The following is a 23,888-nucleotide window of genomic DNA, read 5'->3' as shown; positions in this document are numbered from 1 at the left end:
GGAAACAGACAACCTCCCAAGGCTCAATCATGAATAAATGGAAATCCTGAACGGAACAATAATAAGCAGTTAGATTGCAGATGATATGATCTTGTATCTAGAAAACCATAACAAATGCAACAAGTTAGATTGAAGAAGTAAAAAATATCTTCCCCTCCCCCCCAAAATAGCCAGACCAGATAGATCCACAGCCAAATTCTATAGCATCTACAAAGAAAAACTTCTAAACTACAGAAACTTAACAATGAGAAGGAAGGAATGTTTTCTAATTCATTCTATGAAGCCAGTATCAACTTGGTACCAAAACTAGGAAAGGGCACAACAAAAAAAGAAACTATTGACCAGTGTTCCTTGTAAATAGATGCAAACATCATCAACAAAATGCCAGCAATGAAATTTAACAGCACTTCAAAAAAATGTTCAAGTGGGTTTTATCCCAGGAATGCAAGGATGGTTTAACATGTACACATTTACATATGGTTCACCACATAAACAGAACCAAAATCAAAAGTTATATGATTATTTCAACAAATGGAGAAAAAGTAATTGATAAAATTCAGTACTGTTTTTGATAAATACCCCCAACAACCTAGGCAGAAAAGTGCCATATCTCAAAATTATCAAAGCCGTAGTCAACATTATACTTAATGGGGAAATGTTTAAATTACTTCCCCTAACTGAAAAAAGATATGAGTGCCTCCTATCTCTACTTCTATTCAACATGGTACTAGAAGTCCTATCCAGAGCCAGGAGAAATAAAAGAGCATTCAAGCTGGGAAAGAGGAGGTCAAACTCTTCCTATTTGCAAATAATATGATCTTGTATCTAGAAAACCGCAACAAATGCAACAATTTGTGGAATTGAGAAATAAATTTAGCAAGGTAGAAGGCTACAAAATCAATGTAAACAAATCTGTAGTATTTCTGTATACTAATATAATAGTCAAGCTCAGAGTCAAATCAAAGACTCAATACTATTCACAATAACTACAAAGAAAATAAAATACTTAGAAGATACTTAACGAAGGAGGTGAAAGATGTCTACAAAGAGAACTGCAATACACTCCTGAAAGAAATTATAGATGAAACAAATAAAATGGAAAGATATCTCATGCTCATGGCTTGGCAGAATTAAAATCATTAAAGTGCCAAAAATGATTCAATGCAGTCCCCATAAAAATACCAATATGATATTTCACAGATCTAGAAAAAAAAAATTCTATACTCCATTTGGAATAAGATCCTGAATACCCAAAACAATCTTAAGGAAAAAGAACAAATCTGGGGGCATAGCATTACTAGACTTCAAATTATACTACAAGGCTATAGTAACCAAAACAGCATGGCACTGTTATAAAAGTAGAGACATATACAAATGGAACAAAACAGAGAATCAAGATATAAAATCACCTTCCTACAACCAATTGATCTTCAATAAAGCAGATAATAACATACATTGAGGAAAGGAAGCTTTATTCAATAAACGGTGCTGGGATAACTGGATAGCCACATGCAGAAGAATGAAACAGGACCTGTATTTTTCTCTATATACAGTAATTAATTCAAGATGAATAAAAGTCTTAAATGGAAAGCATGAATCCATAAAAATTCAAGAAGGAAATGTAGAAAAAACTTCTGGATATAAGCTTAGGCAAAGAATTTATGACTAAGCCCCAAAGGCAAGTCTAGAACATCCAAAAGGAATGAATACTTCTTGATTATATTAAAAAGCTTCTGCACAGCAAAGGAAATAATCAACAGAGTAACTAGACAACCTACAGAATGGGAGTGAATATTTGCAAACTATACATCTATTAAAGGACTGATATCTAGAATATAGGGGGGAAAATCAGCAAGAAAAAAACAGACCACCCATTAAAAATTGGGGGAAAGACACAAACATAAGATTTTTCACAAGAAGATAGACAAATGGCCAAAAAACACATGAAAATCTGCTCAACATCACTAATCAGGGAAATGGAAATTAAAACCACAATAAGATATCACCAAGCCAGTAGACAATCTAATACATACCTACATAAGATAAAAATTCAAATCAATTCGGGGTTGGGGGGTGTTGGGGACCAGGGGGGCTTGGCCGGGGGAGGGGGGGGGGGGTGTTGGTTGTTTCCCTTTAGGGGGCCCACCTTTGGGGTTTTTGGCCCCTTTTTGGGTTGGGCCCCATTTTTGGGGGGGCTTTTCCTTAGCAATTGCAAAAGTTTTACTGGATTTTTTTTTGGCTTTATTTACCTTGAACCATTAAAATTAAAGGAAGGTTTTGTTCCTTTCAAAAGTTGGGATTAGGTTGAGGTTTTTTTTTTCTTTTGTTGGCCCTTGGTTCCTTGAGGTTTTTTAGTTTTAGTTTAATTAAATTTTAAAATTAAAAAAATATATATCACCTTATTCCTGCTAGAATGACCATTATTAAAAGAGCAACAAATATAGATGCTGGTATGGATGCAAACAGTAAGGAATGCTTGTACACTGTTGGTGGGAGTGCAAATTAGTACAACCTCTGTGAATTATAGTCTGGAGACTCCTCAGGCAAATAAATGTGGAGTTACCATGGGACCCAGTCATCCCACAACTGGGTACCTACCCAAAAGCAAAGAAGTTATTTTATCACGGAGACATTTGCGCTGTGCTCAAATGTTAATGCTACATAATTCACAATTGTATAGACATGAAATCAACCTACGTGTCCATCGATTCATGAGTGGATCAAGAAAATGTGGTACCAATATACTATGGAGTATACTCCAATATACTATGGAGTAGAAATGGAATGACATGAAGTGGTTTGCAGCAACTTGGATAGAACTGGAGACCATCATCCTAAGTGAAGTACCTCAGGAATGGAAAAACAGATCCCACTTGTGCTAATAATTGGGAGCTAACTGGTGGACACACACTGGCACAAGGAATGTAAAGGTCACTGGCTATCAAGAAGGAGGGGATGGATAAAAACCTGTCTATCAGATACAAGCACACCATTTGGGGGACGGGCACACGAAAAGCCCTGATTTAAGCATCATACAAGGGAGTCATATAACAGAAACTTCTGTGCCCCCTGAATATTTTGAAATGAACAAATGAAAGGTTAACTTCATAATTTTGGCACTTTTCTCTTAACTAAACACTAAAGGTACTAAATTTAAAACATAAAGAGGACTACGTTATTGTTTTCGTACACGTTTTTTGTTTTTGCAGTTTTTGGCTGGGGTTGGGTTTGAACTCGCCACTTCTGGCATATGAGGCTGGTGCCCTACTCTTTGAGCCACAGGTGCCGCCCAGGAGTATGTTCTTGTTAATAAATCATAATGAAAAAATTAAAATTAATAGTAGGAATATTTATATACTATTTCCTGGGTGCCAGGCACTTTTTTCATTGTTGTATATATGTTGATCCTCAACCATATTCCTGTGTTCACAAGTGAGGCAACAGAGAAGTGAAATGGCTTATCAAAGGTCGAACGGTTATGATGAGACACAGCCATTATTTGAATCAGACAATCTGGCGTCAAATTCATGCTTCTACCATAAGAAGGGTGACAGTTTAGGCAACACATACAACTGTCCAGAAGTTAGAGAGAACTCTGATTACGAGTGGCAGATAAACCAATAGAAAATGAGTATGAGATTACAAGTGGCAGATAAACCAGTAGAAAAGGCATTTCACAAACAGAGATGTCTAATGGTCAGTATAGTAATTGGGGGAATAAAAATCAAAGCTATAGTGAATGTCACTAAACAACCACCAGCTTTGCTAAAATTAAAAAATCTGCGAACATTAAGTGAAGTCAAGGGGTGGAGCAAAGATAACTTTCATAAACTGCTGCTGGGGATATAAACTGGTGTCAGTTCAGAAAGTGGTAGAGATTATCTAAAGACAGGGAAAATATGCAGACCGCTTCTCTCCTTTATCCTTGAGGATACATATTCCAGTTACGTGCATGCATATATCTAAGAGGAACATACAGGAATTATTCAAGAAGCATCATTTCTAATCCTAAAAATAGGGTACAGCTCATTAAGAGCGGAATGGCTTTTTGAAAAGTTAAACCCACACAATACGATACAACCCTATAATCAAACTGAAGTAACGAGAGATAAACACTCAAACATGTATAAACCTTACAAACATAATTGTACGTAGAAGGAGGAAAATGTAGAGCATGGCTATAAAATATCAAAAGGAGGAAGAACGAAGCTTTAGTGTTTGGGAATGAAAGGACCTGCAATTGGAGAAACAACAATGAAAATCGAGGAAGAACTCCGGGACGAGGAGGAAGGGAGTAAGGAGGTTGTAATGTGAAACAGATGTGAGAATTTTTTTTCTTTACTTAGTAGAGGATACACAGGGGTCCACTTGATAATTATCCACTATGTAGTACACTGTGTTTAAGTCTGCATCTACATGTGTTTTATCTCACAATTAAAAAAAATACACATGCATTTTAAGTGCCTTAGGCAGATGGAATAAAATATCCAAAGAATCAAAGGCAAGGGACAGGGTCCAGACATCCAGAAACTAAAGACGTACATTATGGTCAGAGGAAAGAGTGTCAGAAGTAACTGCAGGTGGGGAGTGACAAGGGATGAAGCTAAAGACCCAAGAAGTTTCATAGTGTCTGCTTGGAAAATTCTATTAAGGTGTTGGAAAGTGGTAAGAGCCACTGAATGACTGTGAACAGGGCAGAGCCTGGAGAGATTTGGGTTTGAGACATTTTCTTCTGGCTTTTAAAGAAGAGTGGGTTAAGTAAGCGGAAGCAAAGAGGCGGACAGGAAGACAAGGTAGGCGGTTGTTGAGGTATTTTAGGAGGAAGAGGAGATAACCTAAACTGGGGAAATGTCAGGGAGGGTAGAAAATAACGGATTCCATAGTAATGAAAAGAAAAAAAAATTAGGATTTAATGAGTTATTGGATTTAGAGATGATGAATAGAAAATGAAATTAAATAGATGACAGCATCATTTTAGAGAGAGAGAGAAATATGGGGCGGGGGTAAGGAAAGAGAAGAGCAGAGTTGAGGGGAAAATGATGAGAACCCTTTAGGACTTTCTAAGTTTTTGATGTCTCCAGGACATTCACGATGAGATATCCAGGTTTCTCACCCACTCGGTAGCGTCTGCTGGTCTGGGTACTGAAGAGTACAGGGGCTGGGACAAGAGTGGCTCTGCTCTTATGACTGTTTCATACATCTGAAGCTCAGGTAAAGGCCAGGGTGGAGACCAGAATGGCAAGCCAACATTTGCTTCACATTTTACACTTTTAGATATAAAAATTACAAGCAAATAAAAGTAAATATTTCTATAAAATTATAACACATGATTCAGTAAATTGGATAAACAGCAAATAAAAGAACAGACATTGTAATAAGGCAGGATGGTGGAAATGGTTTATTAAGCAAGCTAACTTGATGAAGATTCAAAAGCAGAGAATTAAACTATGGGGGGGCAGCCCTTCCACTTACGGACTACATGATACCCAGCAAGTCACGTGCCACTCTCAGCCTGTTTCCTCAGATAGAAAACTGGGAAACAGTACGACTTCACAGACTTGATGTGCTAAGTAAAGAAGGAGTTAAAAAAAACTTTGCTTGGGTCATAAGAGGGAATCGATGCAGGTATCTGAATCTGCAATGAAGATGATAGGATGCTTTTAGATAATGTGTGGGAATGCACCCTGTTAGCGTGTACATCGGGGATGTCACTGCAGGGGTACGTATCTCACAAAACTGAACAAAGGAGGATATTTTAATGTAACATTAGTTTGGTTTATGTTTTTTTATAAGTAAATATGTCCACTGATTTACATATTGAATGTGGCTCTATATTAAAAGGATCAGAATAAAGACAGCCATTTCTCCCCAAAGCCTACACATGCAATCTACAGTATATTTTCTTCCTCTCCAGTTAAAACTAATTATGGCTCCCAGAGGACAGCTTAATCAGCGCAATTGGTAGAAACACAAGCATATCTACTGTCTCCCAGCCTTACAAAGGAAATATGAGGAAAAGACTCCCGAGAATTAGAGGAAGTCAAGAGATGATTTCCAGAAAAGTAAGAAATGAGAGAAAGAGAATCTAGAAGTGAGTTGCTCCCAAATCCCATGAGCCGTGCTCTGTGCCCTTCTTCCCTCCAGCCTGGTACCCTCACCTGGACTTGACGAGCACACGTCCCTCATTGGTAGCTACGTACTAGGAACTGTGACCACATCTCAACCAACACGAGGTCATCGTGGTGAGACGCTAAGGTGAAATGGTCTTAACTAAGCTAAGCTGCTCCATTAGTATCTCTAAAATGATGTTTGGCATCTCAACCTTTAATTGCATTTAATATTTCCTTGCTCAAACCAGAAACCTAGAAACTCACACATTTCCCCCTTTCTTCCTCTGGTAATCAGCATGTCTAACATCATAACTTGGGTGCCCCATAGGCATCTGTGCAAAGAGAAGTCTGGATTCTCCTCTGCCAACCTGCCCCCCACCAATCTTTGCATCTCTCAATGGTGCCATCACCAGGTGCCCAAGGCCAGAAGTCTCAAGTCTTCTTTGAATAATCTCTTTCTGTGATTCCTCATGTCTATTCTCCCTCCAAGACATATTCTGCATCTACGCATGTCTCTCCATCTCCGCTGATACCACTTTGGTCCAAGCAACATCACATCCTGCCCAGATCCCTGGTTTTTGTACTGCCTTCCTGTCATCTATTTTCAACATAGCAACCAGAGCTATCATCTCACAAGCTTGCCTATAATTTCACAATGTCTTGCTGCTACTTTCCTTAGAGTGGCCCACATGCCCCACACATCTTTCCCCTTTTACTGCTTGGACCAACCTTTTTCACTTCCTGGAACATGCCAAGCTCTCCCCTACCCCAGGGCCTTTGCCTTAACTGTTTTCCTCTAAATAGGTCACTTTGTCCCAGACCTTCACGTGGCTGATTCTTTCCTGTCATTCAGTTCTGTGATCAGATATCCATGGGAATTTCCCTGGCCCACACGTTGCAGTGGCTTCTTTGGATCACCACCCTGCTTTTACCTTTTCTATGGCATAAGTCTTTATGGGACTCATTAATTGATACTGATTCATTCATTTAGGTCTGTATAACTCCAGCAGAATGTAAACTCCAGGTTCCAACAACAGTTACCTTGTCTGATTTTTTTTCATATATCTTCAGTGCTTAAAAGAATGATTAACACATAACAGGTAAAAAATATTTGCCAAATTGTAGTAAATAAAGTTTCTTACTTTATTTAATATAAAGTAAGAAATATCAGCAAATCCTATCACTTTCCTTCCCCAAATATTTTCAGAATCTATCTACTTGGTCATCTAAACTGTTCCTTTGTAATCCAAGTGTGTGATCTTTCTCAGGGGTGACCACAGTAATCTCTCTCTCTCTCTTTTTTTTTTTCAGAGTAATCTCTTAATTAGGCTCCTTGCTTCCTTCAGTAGCCAGACCAATCTTTAAAAATGTAAATGAAATCATTCACACTTCTATTTAAAACCACCCATGCCTTTCTGTCTCTCTGGAACAAGATCTCTACACCTAAGCTGATGTAGCCTCTGCAGCCACTCTGCTGTGTCACTCCCCACCCCATACACACACCTCCAACTTCAGGGTTTTGTGTCCCTTCCTAACCCTTTTTTATCAATGGCACTTTTGGCAAAAAACATTCAGTATTTGTGGAAGGCATAAGATGTTCCACCAACATTTACTGTTCACCTGCAATGTGGCATAATCTATGCCAGGTTTGGGGAACAGAAGTCTGAATAGGCTTAGGTGCTGCCTTGGAGGAGGTAACAGGTACAGGACAGTGAAGCTGTAAGAGAGGAAAGCTGAGTGACGACTCCACATCAAATGGTGCTGAATCCGCTGGGGGAGCCTGGGAAGGCTGTGTGCAAATGGAGGCAATGCTCACCAAGGTCCTTTCTGTATCCTAAAGCACTGTGGAAATGCAAAGTATGTAAAAGAGCCTCATTGTTCAAAGATGGACGTGCCCAACTTGTTTTCAGTAAAATATTCTCTGCCTTAACTCATGATGAGGCAGAAAGAGCTGTTTGAGTACGGTGACCAGACGTTCCGCTTTTGGTGGGACAGTCCCAATTTTTAACAATTTGTCCCGTGTCTTGTGGCATTTTTAAAAAGTCCCAATTTTGGGAAAGAATGCACGACAAGCTAGGGAACGGCGGGAGAACAGGAAGGGAATATATGGTTTTCGGCTGCCATATGGTTATTTCACCAGGATATGAGTTTTATATTATTTTTGTTAATTTTATAATGTTAAACCTTAATAATAACAAATAATTGTTGTGAACTGATTATCAAGAACTGCTTATCAAAGTTCGCATTGTTGATCAGTTGTTAGAATTTAACCACCATTGTTTGGACTTAATGAACAATGGCATTTTTTGGCATTGGCAACCACGAAAACATTTTGTAACTGTCTCTCAGACGATACACATCGTACTGCGTGCCAGTGCTAGTTAAACAAGTGATGCCAACAAATCAGCTATTCAGATAATTTAGGTAGGTAATTTATTTATTTATTTCATGAACTTAGCAGATAGTACTCATATTATTTATATTTTATAGTGGCAGCAAAAAGTCTAGTGCCAGCCTTGAAAGGGACACTTACGACTTACTAGGTATCATTATTAAAAAAATATATTTATAAGGAAAAGGTTAAATCTTGGGCATCAGCAAAAATCACAATAGAGAACAAATGGTTAGAAATATTTCATCATTTTGAAACAAACCATGTTCCCTACAATAATGCACTAAAAATTGTGGGATACGCACTGTCCTTACCAGGAACTAATGCTGTGACTGAACACATTTTTTTCTACGGTAAATAAAGCGTGGACATCAGAAAAATCACAATTAAGTGTTGAGACTTTGAAAGCCATTTTATGTGTGAAATATAATTTAACAAATTCTTGTGAAAAATTTCATGAACTTTTAAACAACGACAGCAATCTACTAAAAAAATTCACTCAAATGAGAAATATGCCAAAACTAAAATAATACTATATGTAATTTTTAATGTATTATATTTGTAAATTGTACTTATGTTTAAATTTAAAAAAAATATTATAATACTACTTTTGCATTCTATGAAAATTTTTGTTGCTCCATATAGATATAATTTTTAATTAAGAACCTCCCCCCCACCCCATCAATGGTGTCCCACTTTACCAATGTTAAAATCTAGTCACCTTATGTTTCAACAAACTTAATTTCTAACCCCCAAACCCATTTTATTCCAACTTGCAAATATTTCTAAAATCTAGTAATCCATTTTCTTGCTTTTGTGTGTGTAATAGACTAAACAGGATTGAATCTTTTTGTTCGTGATTATAAACAATAAAGTGCCCAAGGGTCATGTTTTTTGCCAACCAACTTGCTGCTGTGACCTTCTGCAAACATTGCCTATGTGGGAGACTGGGTATAACATGTGCAGCCCTGAGCTACGGCCTGACCCAAAGGCATCAGGCTCTACTGTATTATTTAATTCTTTATTAAAAAATTTATTGCTTGGGGATTGGGATTAGTTGGGCTAATCTTATTATATTTATACTATATATGTTGTGTGTTAGGGCTGCCATATCAAAGTACCACAGACTTAGATGGCTTAAACAACAACAACAAAAATTTCTCTCAATTATGGAAGTGAGACATTCCAGTTCTGAGGCCTCTCCCTGGGCTTGTTGATAACTGTCTTCTCCTCATGCCTTTACATGATCTACACTCTGTGCATGTCCTTACCCTAACTGCCTCTTCCTCCAAGAATCCCAGGTGTAGTGGGTTAGGGTCTCCCCTGATAATCTCATTTTAATTATATTACCTCTTTAAACTCCCTGTCTCCAAATACAGCCATATTCTGAGGTCTTCAGGTTAGGACTTCAACACATGAATTTGGGGGACTTACAGGGAGTCACATTTGTCAATTAAAATAAAATTGCCCCTTGCTAACTAACCAGATTCCCACTCGGCCAAAGTGACCCAAGAGAAACCTTAAAACTGAGTTTCCAGCCATGACAGGATCAAAGGTCAGAATGCCTCATAATACCCTCTCCCTTGCCAGTGTCCACCAGGCTTTCTGCCTCCTGTCTACAAAGAAAATGATTTCACGATCCCAACCAGCATTCTTTCCCAGTAAGATACCGTTGACCAGTCTAAATGATCTCATGATGCCAACCTGCATTCTTTCCTGGTAAGATACCACTGACCACTGACCAGTCTAAATGATCTCATGATCCCGACCAGCACTCTTTCCCAGTAAGATACCACTGACCAGTCTAAAGCACGTGCAGAGAGGGTTTTCAAGCCTGTGCGTCACCATTTGAGATAAGAAGGTTGTCACTTTCCGAACGTGGACCCCACAAAAGGCAGAAAGCTCAACTGTTCACAGGCGTGAGGTTTCCTTTCATAAATATTCATGCCTCTTCCTACACCTTGTTAAATTTGTATATTTGCCCATCCAGTTGAGTATAAATTCTTGTTCCCACTGCCCCTGCCGCCAAGTACATGTTCCGGCTTCTGGGTGAGGTGCTCTGCTCCCCAGCCTGTTGGAATGGCCACCCCCACAGCGCAACCTTTTATGAGAAATCAAGCTCTTCTTTCCAAATGTATGAACCTCATCATTTTCTTCAGCTAACACATTCAGCTCATAACAACATACATATTATATATGTATTATGCAAAGTGTGTCAAAAAATGTATACACATTTTATGAAAGAAAAAACTGTATTAAATTTGTAATACTTAAGTCACAATTGACTTCTGCAATTACAAGAGGTGCTCAGTGTGACTTGTACTCATATTTTGTTATCAGTACATATTGAGTATTACAAATTTAATACAGTTTTTTCCTTTTCTTAAAATGTGTATGCGTTTTTGGTACCCTCTCTATGCAATATAGATAATATAGACACATATTATCTATTACATAAATACTTATACATACATATGTTTATAGTTCATTGAGGTCTAAGTGAAAATTCTCCCTACTACAGAATAGAGGAAAATCTCTGACACTGAACTCAGAAGGTTTGCTGGTTGGTATTATCCCTTATTTAGGAATCACCATGTTATTTTAAAGGCATTTCCAGGGATCTTTGTCTATGCTGCAGGCATCCTATTCTTATCCAGAGAGACCACTTCCCAGCTTGATGCCCCCTTACGTGGAGAAGATGGCCCTGAGACTGGAGATGGGGTCAAAGAGGGGCAACAGGAAGACTTCTAAATAAATAGTAGAGTCATTCTGCCTAACTCTAAGGAATCATAGTGGTTCCCCCAAAGGTGAAAGATGCTTCCGTCAGAGGCCTCTTTATTTTTTCCTATTTCTTTCATTAAATGTTTAGGGCACCATGCGAATGTAGAGTCTCTGCAGGATGACTGGGTACAGCAGCCTGGAGAGCAGTGTTGTCTTCCTGATATTAGCTTCCCATCTACAGCAGTGATAATAACATCTACCTTACAGGGCTGTTACCAGTGAAGCATGATAATATATTGATAATATATTTAAAGCTTCAATCTTAATAGATGTTAGTATTCTCCCTCCTTCTTCCAATCTAGTTCAGTAACTTTAAGCCGTTGTGGGTACAAATTTGTTAAAGAATATTTCTGTAGTGCAGAAAGTCATCGGTAGGTGAACTGTAGTCTTCTACAGCTAGGACAGATTTACATGAAGCAATGGTGCTTGGTGTCCAAGTCATTAACCTTGGAGACCTGCCGTTGGCACTACCATATTTTGCATTAAAAAAATTACAGTGTGGTAAAGTCACTCATGAATATATTTAATATTGAAATTGCTTTAATAAAAAATAATGAATTATCTTTATATAATAGCATGTGGCATTGGAATTCAATTGAAGATTAGATGATTATGTACAGTATACATGTTATGTATAATCATCTTCAGCTAAAAGAAAAAAAAACAGTTCATTTATTCACACACACACAAAAAATACTAGATTGCCTTTGATAGTTTCAACCTTGGCAACATTCTATTCTTTTAATTCCAGAAACTCTACAACGGCGCTATTTTTGCAATGCGACTGGGGTAAGTTCAAACTTCTGCCAAGTACGTTTTAGTGTAGCTCCACGGCAGCTTTTTGGCTCGTCATTTCTTCTCGCGATACTTGATTCCATTTCATTAAGTGCTCTGTTACTTCGTGGCATATTACGAGAGAATCCCAGCCAGCTGTATTTTAGAAGTGTGAGGGGAAACCTAAAAGCGGTGCTGTGTTCTTTCTCAATTGGATAAAATACGTGAAGCATTTTCCTTTGCCGCATAGACTTTGTTTCCTTCCCTACCCGAATTGCCACTCTGCATGAGGACATATGAAAATACCCCACTAAGGAAACGTGGCGTTCAGGGATTGTACCTCACCAGGACTGCAGATATGAATAGTCAGGTCTAGCAGGGGCAGTGAGATCACAGGCCCGTCCCTTACGGAAGGGGGAGAGGGTGGCTGCTGCATAGAAGCCTGGGATTATTGGTGGCTGAATTACCCCAGGGTTTCAGGAACAGCACTGGGGAGGTTGCAGGGAGGGCTGAGGAAGACCGAGACAAAAGGGGCCGGGGGTCAACTTTTTCTTTGAAATTCTCAATATTCCCCACACTGCCAGCTGCACTTGCTGATGAATCAGAACAAATCTCATAGCCTCTGGGGGAGTTTAGTGACTAAAGATGTATTCAGAAGCAAGATGTGCTTTATAGACAAAGGGTTTGGAGTCCCACACTAAGACACAACGGCGTTTCCAGTGACTTTGAAATCCTGCTTCCTAGGCTTTCTAACACTAGACATTTTGCCCACAATAATTTCCTTTTAGATCAACACTTTGTTAAAAAATACTTTTAAAGATCATTACTCATTTCTGGCTCCCCTTTGTGTTGGACCTGGCCTAGATGAAGTGGGTGGAGAAGGGCTATTGATGAAGGTGTAGATTCAAGGTAGACGACCCAAGAGTCTAATTTAAAGTATTTGTGCTTTGTGGGTTCTTAGGTAGCTTGACCAGGCCTAAAATCTGTGAAGGTGAAAATAAAAGGCAAAATCTCTTAACTATACAGGTGTATAAATCAAAGATTAAATCTTTCATCTAACATGAGCCAGTGACAAAAATGTCCTGAAGCAAGGATTATGATCAATCTTATGTATGTTTGTGTGTGCATTTATGTGTGGGTGTATGAACATGTTTGTGTGTAAGAGAATCAAGAGAGAGATAGATAAGCATGGAATGAGAATATTAAAAGAATTTTCTTCACGTAAGCAGGGAAGTTATATGGGTCACGGCATGGGGGATGAATGCTTACCCCCCAAAAGAAAGCAAAGTATAGTAAAAGCAAAGTGCAGAGTTATAAAATGTAGAAGAGCAGTGGATTGACAGTGAGGGTGATGGATCACGTCCCAGAAAGTCTTCATCTTCTAGAAGGGCCAACCCAATTGGCAGAGTGAGACAAACAATCATACTTTTTCAGAAGCTTCACTTGGCAGCTTTGGTATTTTTGCCTAGTATCGACCTGGATTTCTGTTTTTGTGTTGGTTTGCTCTAGGGCCTCACAAAGCCTGCACGAACTCTAGTTTGCAGAGTTAGTTAATTGATGTAAAACTTCAATCTGGATAGTAGGAGACTGGACCTGTGGAAAACTCAGTTTATAAAGAAGAAAATGCTTTGAATTAAAAACTGAGCAGCCTATTTTCAGAGCAATGGAAGTGACAATTTGGAGAAAAGAATATTCTGAATAACTTTTGGTTGAAACCATGTCTAGAAAATATGTAAATTTTAATTTGGGGGGTAAGAAAGAGACTCCATCAAACAGAAATATAAACTAAGGAGTCAGGCACCAAACAATAGTCTAGGTAGAAGCCACCATGAGGGGACAGAGATATGTGGGGGCTGAGGGGACTTTGACACAATATGTAAGGCCCACGTTATGTATAGAAACACTGATATTATGTTGAATATGGAGAACTTAGTATAAAAAAATTCATATGAGAACTGAGGACTAAGAAACAATCAAAAGAAATTTTTTGAATTCTTGGTTTGTGCCATTTTATCAAGGTGCATCCTTCATAATTTCAACATCTTCCTAAATCTACAACCATTAAACATGATTTACAGAATGCAGCATTCTAGAAATACTTAGATTCCTTCAAGGCCAATATAACCTAGTTTGTGGCATGGTAGCACTACCTGTATACAAGACCAGGGCAGAGAGGTGACGGGATTAGTTTTTGGAAATACTTTGCAGACATCCTTGGTAACTGCTGGTTTCTAACATCTCAGGACTCCTCTCCCAAGAGAGGAACTGACGGGACCACAGGGGTGGAGAGAACACAGGATGGATGTGAGACAAGAGAAACTCTTTCCCACGGAAATGGAAAGAAACAATCTTCACTTCCAGCCAGGGATTGCAAGAGGAGCTCAGACAGCAAGGCTCTTACTCCTCTATATCACTTCAAAGAGGGAGGAGGGCATGTAGAAATGACCAGATAAATATGAAGGCATTCAAGTGCAGCTGGGCTTCCCTGGTGTTAGCCCACGGGAGGTGACAGGTCTTTCCTGTCACAGAATGATGTGGGAAAGCACAAGAGACTAGCAGGCTCCAGATGCCCTCCTTTCCCCTCTCCCAATGCTGTAAAGTCCTGCAATGACCCAGAAGTTCCTGTATTTGCCAAGTGGATGCAAAGGTGCTGAGAGGACGGCAGAGGCCTGGAATCAAGAAAGAGGGACGACCAGGACCTACGGGAGTGGGGCGGACAGTGTGAACAGAACTGTAACCAGAGACACGAGGCTAGGACTTCAATAATCAGATTGAAAATGGCACTTCTGCCCTAACTGCGCACACATAAAGCTAAACCAACAGTTGGGATCAGCAAAGATACAGAAATTTTCCCCTCTTTCGTTATCATAAAGTAAAGGGAAGAAACTCAAGAGGATGAGATCTGAAAACCCAAACGTTTATTCAAAATAGACTTAAACAAATAAGCCTGAGTCCTCAAAAAGACATTATTTAGTCCAAGAGCCTTACAGGTATCATTAACTAGTATTTAAAAATTTATTGATGATCCCCTTAGTTCACATTCCAGCAGCTGAAGAGTACCCTTCAGGAAGACACGATCAGTTCTAGAGTACAAATATATTCTAACGTTTTTGTTTGTCTGATATTTGAGATATTACTATATTGAGATGGGAATGATATCAGTGAAAATAAAGCCCATGGTTCAAAGCTTATTCTAAGGCTAACACTCTAACCATGTGAAAAGTATGGCTGCTGCAGCCTTGAAGTCTACAGAGATAGAGGCAACAACTGCTATGAATAACTACGGATTAACTAATAATTTGGGAGAAGGCCCCCTCAGATTGTTAGAGAAGGAAATAGTTGACCTTCTCTTTTATCTTTCTGTTCTAACCAGAATACAGTATTTTAAAAACTGTGACCAGAGACATGCAAAATATTTATAATAGCGCATCATTTTAGAGATGCATGGATTTTTAACCTACATGCTATCAACAAGGACTTATTACTGACAATGCTAGGCTTGATCATTAGGTCAGGGTTATATTTTCTAGATTTCTCCATTATAAAACTACTCCTTCCCCCCTTTATATACTGTTTTACATACTCTATTTTTGGAAGAAAGTCTTAAAGTTCAGCCCATACTTGAGAAGTGGGGTGGTATGCGTAAACATTTTGAGTGGGGAAATAACTACATAAATTATTTAGAATTCTTCTAGATAGGAGATTTGTCTCTTCTTCCCCTATTTATTTATTTAGTCATTTTCATATAAGTATGAACTCATAAATGTTTATTTGACAGTTTGGGTTCTAATCTAATACTACATAATTTTGGGAAGGTGTCAAATTTCTCCGACTTTGGCTACTGGTAGCTCTTTGGGGTTGATTCCTGCTGCCTTTTCTCTTCCCCATCAATTTGTTTTTGAACACTTCCTTACTTTCTGAATGACATGATGCTCCAGGATCAGTTTCCATATCCTCTGTTCCAGAACTGGAATCCGTCATTTCTCCCAGGAGCCATGGCTCCTTTTATTGAAGAATAGTATTGAAAACCCTGGTCTGGGCACTTGGTATGTTCATTGCTTCTAGGGTATCATTCTGTTTAAGCTCTCTCAGCAGATAGAGTGAGGAAACACATGTTTATTCTAAACCACACCTACAGAGACACCTAAAATTATTTCTGTAACTATCCATCTTACCCCGTTGTAAACTAAACTGAGGTTCCTACTGATGTCTTTGACTCTAACCCAGCACCATGTTGTTCACTGTAGCTTATAACTTCAGATGCTGGGAAATTTGGCTTCCACTATCAAATGTTCACTTACTTATTCATCAATTCCAATATACCCGTAAAGCAAACTCTGATTTGATAACCCCATGAGAAATAGAAATCATATAGAATATGGTTGGGTATGTCTCCTTCCATTTGTCATCATTTTTACTGTTCACAGTCAAAACACCAGCTTTTTATATTTTTTAAGTATCTGCATCAGCACATTTCTTTCCCACCACATCCCATGTCATTAAATATCCTTCCAAAGAATATATTCTACCAGCTAGGCAATGTTTTGTGGAAAAAGTAGGCTAACACTAATTTGACATGTCCTTAGGATGTTACTTTGAGTTGCATTAGTCATTACTCTGAGCACTTCATGCTTATCCAAACACAAAGATAACCTTAGAAAAGGAAATAGTCTACCCAGAATCATAGAACTTTAGAATGCAAAGATCTTTGGATATATTCTGGCAATCAATGCTGGAATATTATGTCCTTGGCAGATGCTTTCATCAGGAACACTGAATTCATTTTTTTCAAGATTAGCTATATTATTTAATATCCTCTCACTTCTAGTGCCTCCTAGTAAAATACTGGGATTTGTTGTGGTTGTTATTGCCAACATTTAGGACACCAACTGTAGTCTTTATTTTCAACTTTGTAAATGTGTTTTAAAGAAATGACGTCCTTGAAAACCCTGATGATATGCCAGAGAAGAAAAACAGTAATTGGCTTTTCATATGTGAACTTAAGTGAAGCTTCTGTTAACACATCATGTTTTATTGGCATATTAAACTACATATTGTACATCTTTTTCTTGTTCAATTCCCACACCTGAAAGAAAATGATGTACAATTACATTATACTACACACGATGTTCTGATTACTGCCACTGACTTACCATAGCAGTTACTTCAACATATCTAATCGCTGGCAAATTCTTTTTATTTCAATTTTCTTGATTCTTTCAAACAAACAAACAAACAAACAAACAAGCAAACAAAGAATATAGGCAGGCAATGTGAGACCATAAAGAAGAAAGATGAGGGATCCGTAGCCCTCCAGTGTCATTCCTATAGGAACATTAACTACATTTGTAACCTTGGAAAAATCACTTATTTTTGTTTGCCAACAATTTCTTTGCCAACAATACAAGGTTAATAGAAAATTAAATAAATAACAGACTTCTTAAATTTTGTCTTTCTTTATATAACTCAAATAGACTTGCAAGGAGAAAGAAAGGATTGTAGCAAATATATGTGTTAAAAGTTTGATTAATCAGTATTAATATGTTAAACGTCTTAACATCTTAAAATAGGTGAAGCCATTCAGTGTGAAGGCTCTGAAATCAACGAACCTGCACTTGAACCACAACTCTGTTGTTTACTAGCTATGCAACCTAACCAGCAGGTTTCTTTTTTTTTTGGTTGTTGTTGTTGTTAAAATACACCTAATCATGACAATTACCCCACAGAGAGGCAGTGGGAATTAAATGGAATGATGATCAGGAATAACCATGAAAATATCAATGGGACGAAGAAAACAATAAATAATTAGAGCTCTATTATAGGATTATAAGGATATTTCAATAAAGAAGTAATGACTGATAAATAATACATCAGTTATGATTGACAGGTTAAATTATATCTGAGTACAACAATTCCAACTTTCTTGTTTGTTTGTCTTTCACTTGCCTAACTGCTCTGGCAAGAATTTCAAGTGCTAACTTGGATAGAAGAGGGGGAATGAGCACCCTCATCCTATTTAGAGGAAAAGCTTTCTTTTATTTATTTATTTTTAAACCACTGAGAATGATGGTAGCTGTGGGGGTTTTATCAAAGATAAGATATGACCTATCATTAAGATATGACCATATCATTAGCTGTGGGGGGTAGCTGTGGGGGTCTTATCAAAGATAAGATATGACCATATCATTATCAAAGATATGACCTTTATTACATTCATGTACATTCCCTTAAAATCTAGTTTATACAGAGTCTTTATCATAAGAAAGATGTTGAATTTTGTCAAATGCTTTTTCTACATCTATTGAGATGATCATGTAGTTTTAACTCTTCATTCTGTTAGTATAGTATGGTATAATCACACTGATTGATTTACATAGGTTGAACCATCCTTGCATTCCAGAGATAAATTCACTTTGTGGAATATGATTCCACTTTGTGGAGTATGATTCTTTTAATAAGCTGTCAAATTTAGTTTGCTAGTATTTTTTAAAGAATTTTTGCATCTTTGTTCATCAAGGTGTATGTTCATGGTTCACTGATGTGTTACTAGTAGAATAATTAACACAGTAAACAGATACAGATAAGAATGAATGAGTAAATATGGCAAGCTTGCATTTTTCTCTGCCTCAGTAGCAATTTGGTCCAGCTTACACATAGGGATGTTGGTTATCTGGAATGTGAATCACTCATATGCCCAGCAACTGCAATTAAGTTTTATTTAACCTTTGTGAGAACAAGTTTGGGAATGAGCTCATCTGACCTGTGATGTCTGCCTATGGATTCTATCTCCAGTTTGTCAGAAAACTTCCTAGGCACAAAAAACCAAACAAACAAACAAACAAAAATGCATTTCGACCTTTAATACAGTTAATGAATCTGTCCCTTATTCTAAAGAAAGAAAGCATCCACAAAGAGTACCCTGGCTAGCAGGAGAAATATAGGAAAAAGATTTTCTGGAAGCAGGAACTGGTGTTATGTAACCAGCACTGCTGAAATGAATTCATGCTGAATCCAGATGAGAGTAGCAGTCTGAGCCTAGAAAGAGACTGTTCACTGATAGGCACTGTCACAGGCCTCAACTTGTGTTGAGTGAACCCTCCCCTACAACTCTCCACCTCCCTTAGTTTTCATCAGTGCATCACAAAACAAATAATGATTCATTTTCACTTAATAATGGTAATGGGTTGCCCTGTAGAAGACATCTGGGTATTAGGATTACTAATAATCTTACCACAACTCTTTTGCCTGACATTCCCCCCTGATTCTTAGGTTGCATATTTTTTAACCTTAATTTTTTCTTATTAGTTTATTATATTTTTATATTTACATTAGTTACCTATATTGTATTTCATGTAGATTAAGATAATAATCATTTATTGATTAATTCTTGTCTGGTCAAAGTTAAACAAGCTCCTTCCTTTACAGTTTAATAACTGATATTTTAAGCAGAAAAAACATCAGCAAACATTAGTTTAATAACTGATACTTAAAGTAGGAAAAACATGTTTCCCAGTAAAATTAAGATAATTGTGATTAAGAAATTCCTAATTCAAACTATTAGAGTGTTAGAGAAAGTATTTTTTTAAAATATGTGACACTATTCATCCAAAAGTGAGAAAAATATATAAAATATTCGTAATATCCTTCTCTGTGTGTGCCAGGATGGAACAGGAGTGCACAGTGGCACATGATACTCACAGCAACATACTACCAACATTTTGCTTTCCAATTTCTTTTGTCAATTCCCAGTAATCACAGACCACATATTTTTACCAACAGTTTCACCACTATGACATTTAGATTATCATCTTTCCAGTTTCCAGCATCAATTTCCTTGACACTTGACGGCCAGACCTCAAGACACAAAGTTCAGCTTTTCTGCACACATCACAAGGGGCTAGTTTATGCTACAGTAGCAAACAGCCCCAAGCTCAGTGTCTTACCACTGTAAAGGATCATTGGTCACTCACTGGGTCACTCACTACATGTCCACTGGGTTGTTAAAAATGCTTGGTTTATCGGGGAGCTTGAATGACAAGGGATCTAGCTAGACACAAGCTTCCACAATTCCTACTGTGAAAAGACCTCTTTTCAGCACTTCTCACTGAATATTATATGCACTTTTATTCAACCTTCATTGGCGAAGGCAGTTCGTGTAGTGAGGGGGGACAGAAAAGTGGAATCCTCTTATGTGTCTGGAAGGGGAAGAACTGGAGTAACTGTGAGTCCCTAATGAGGACCACCAGATCTCCCAATCCCTCCCCCTGGCTATTCCTCTTTTAAACAAAGAAGATTGTCTCCCCTTATTAAGATGTTTCCCATCAAAATATAGAAGTTATGTTTCTAGGGCATAAATAAAACAGAGGTATAGAAGCTAACATGAATACCGTATTATTTGTTTTTTTCTTTTTCTGCTCTTTACTTTATATACAAGTCAGTGAAAATAGTTGTTGGTAGCTCCTCTGAAAAGCATAGAGCACCCACATAGGACTTAGATTCTTATCCCCTCATTCTTTCTATTAGTCAAAACAGCTTGGAAAGGGGATTCAGAAGAGATCTATGAATATTCTTCTCTTTCCCATTTGGTATTTTCAAATACAGCCACAATTTAGTGTCCTCACCAATATGAAAGCCCATGTGCTTTAGCAACCTCATCTCTGTTCAATTGCAGAAAGAAATAGGATCCATTTTCTTCAATGCAGAGACACCTATCACTAAGAGTCAAGGAAGAACTCAGCCACACAGCTGGCAAACAATATAGTTTCTGACAGGCGTCTGTGAGTTAAAGCAGCGACAAGTGGATAAGAGGTACGTTTACTGGAACAAAATTGCATGTTGTGCTGTTCAAACTGCTGCACATAATCACTCTACAACTTTTGAAAGATTTCCTTTTCAAAAGTTCCTCTGCACCATACATTTTCACACTAATCTCCCTTTTCTGAACTAGAGCAAAATCAAAAGAAAACACCCCTTTTGCGTGGATGACACATAATATGTAAATACAGTCTTTTATTTAAGCTAAAACCCTGCAATAATCTCTGTATTTTATCTCCTAGGCCTAAAAAAAAAAAAATACAAAAATCACAAAATGCCTTTTATACTTGTTAAATCCCTTTTATGTGAAAAACATGAGCAAAGAAAAAAAGAGAGAGAATCTCTGCTTCCCACATAATTTCCATATTCAACTTTTCGCATCAGATTTTCCTTTTTAAAACCATGAATACCGTTGTCAAGATAACCGAGCCAAATAGAAATGGATAAAATAGAAAGAATATTTTTAAAGTGGTATTTAATTTTTTGTCAGTTACTTTATGCTTTCTGTGATGTGAAATACTACTTTTGATATGTAATTACCTAATTATTAGTAATTTTACAGAAACAATGACTACAAGAATAAATGCCAACTTTAGTGTGACCTCCATGTCTGAATATTATGTATTTGACAGTGACTAATTCAATTATTATTTTTGCAACATTTAAACTATGCCTTAGGTTACCCACTATGGCTATGTTATCACATATGCTGAAAATAAACCCATTTGTAGAGAAGAGATTGCTAATGTAAAGAACTGAGCAATAATGTTCAAGGAAAAATGTATTAAGATGGTTCAGGAAAAATCTACCATGGATTCCTCTCCTCTGAAGCAGCAATTGTGATTAAGAGTGACTAATGACAACAATCTTTGGGGCCTTCAGATTACTTTCCATAAGGCCCAGCTTTGCAGATTAGGTATGTGTAACCTTGATAACTGGCAGAGAACAGACATCAGTGGGCTGCCTTTGAAGGTACACTGACTAGTACAAAATATGGGTAAGCTGAGTAAATAGATATTGTTTTAAGAGAGACGGTTCATAAATAACTACTGATATCAGAGTCTATCCCCTTTCAAATTATAATTCTTACAACATCTGCAGAGGATTTTATAGGACAGGGGTCTCCCCAGAATTTTGTATTCTTATTTAGCATCACTACCAAAAAAAGAATTAAAGATAAAGATTCAGAATTTTTCACCCTGATATAGCCTTCATTCTTCTAGAGGCAATCTCATGCAATAATTAAAAATGAGGCCTCCAGGATCAGAGACCTATGCTTATAATAATAGCACCTACCTTACAGGGTTGTCATGATTAAATGAAGAAATATGTAAAATGTAAAGTCCTTAGCCTAGTGTCTATAAATACTAAACTGTATATTACTTAAATTATCTATAAACAGGAAAACATGTAGAGGTTAGACAGCATCATAAATTTAGGCCATCCTAGAGTTAAGGTGTGAATAAACATCTAAAAAATCAAATTCATTTTCACATTATTGAAAATTCCACTTTTGTTTACCTTCTAAAATTTGAGTTCAAAATGTCATATATCTCTAGCAAAATGTAATGATAGTGCCAAAGCATAAAAGATAACACTGAGTTAAAATTTTCCCAAATACTTAGTTACTATAATTTTTATAGTTTTGGTACAAAAAAATAAAATGAAGTCCCAGGATTAAATCTAAGAATAAACAAGTTTTTTTTTTTTTTTTATGTCAAAAGGCAGGTGTACAAGGTGAAATTGACCAGCATAAGATATCATCAGTTACCATATTCCCCACTGATGTGGGAGGTACATGTTCTAAGACCCTCATGGACATCTGAAATTGTGCATCGTACTGAATGAACCCTGAGTATATTCTACAGGAATTCCTTTTTCTTTCTTCACCATTTCACTGACAGAAGATTCATTCATACCATAGGACTTAGCAACCTCAAAATATAATTTTCTTTTTTCTTTTCTTTTCAAGTTAAGAACCTTCACCTTTTCACTTAAAAGAAGCACTATGGCTCTTCCTTGGCATGTCTGAATTGCCAATGTCACTACCAGGGCCATTATAAGTAAAATAAAGGTTACATGGACATAAGCACTAGGATACTGTGGCAGTTGACCCAACAATTGAGTCAGCTACTAAGTGTAAGGGGCATATAGTGCAGACAGCATGGATACCCCAGTCTAAGGGAGGATTTGTGTCCAGGAGGGCACAGGTTTCATCATGCTACTCAGAACAGTGCCCAATTTAAGACTTATAAGCTGTTTATTTCTGTAATGTTTCGATTACTATTTTTGAACTATGGTTGACCCGGGGTAACTGAAACCATGGAAGGCAAAACTGTGAATAAGGAGGGGTTGACCATACAACATTTTGGAGTGTTGGTGTGCATAACTTTTCACATATCAGGATGAATACCTGTGCTTGGGAGTGCCCCTAGCCAGGTGATAGCACCTTCTTACTCTCTCTCAACTCCTCTCTTTTTAAGCATGTTCAGTTATACATAAACAGATGGTAACTCCACAAAAACAAAGTTCTATAAGACATGAATTGTTTGTTAATTGCAATTACTGAGCTGAGTAGAGAAGAAACATCAATGAGCCAGATTATTTCCTAACGTGGTCCCTTCTCTCTGTTACTTCTTCAGAGCAAAATCAGATCCTGTCAAATATATTAAGCAATCTAGTATCTATAGGGGATAGTTTTATATATCATGTTTTACTGATGAAAATTACAACTTATTTTTGCTGAGTAAAACACCTACTTACCTCTGGTCAAATCTTAAGTACATTACTTTCTTGGAAAATTTTTCTTTTGTAGATGTGAATATGTAATAATGTGTAAGCAGAAATTAACTCCTAAAATAATGAGGATAATGGTTTTAATGGAGCACAGTAGCCATTTAAAAAAGCCTGTGTAGATAGAATGCTATGTATGATATTTAAGAAAAATAAGAAAAATTACATCCAACTCGATTCCTGTAGTGAATGAGCCAAGGTGGAAATAAATATACAAAACAATT

The 23,888-nt window shown here is 37.4% G+C and overlaps 1 protein-coding gene across 4 annotated transcripts in view; it reads right to left on the bottom strand.

Annotated features, from left to right (window-relative positions):
* Window positions 1-23,888, bottom strand: part of TMEM117 (transmembrane protein 117) — a 435,999-nt gene that overhangs the window by 133,347 nt on the left and 278,764 nt on the right. The gene's annotated exons all lie outside the window — the stretch shown is intronic.

The sequence above is a fragment of the Otolemur garnettii genome, unplaced genomic scaffold (assembly GCF_000181295.1).
Source record: "Otolemur garnettii isolate 467f Iridium unplaced genomic scaffold, OtoGar3 scaffold00070, whole genome shotgun sequence".
In the NCBI taxonomy this organism is placed as follows: domain Eukaryota; kingdom Metazoa; phylum Chordata; class Mammalia; order Primates; family Galagidae; genus Otolemur; species Otolemur garnettii.
The sequence above is the reverse complement of the archived record's forward strand: the minus strand, read 5'-3'. Positions and strand labels throughout refer to the sequence as shown.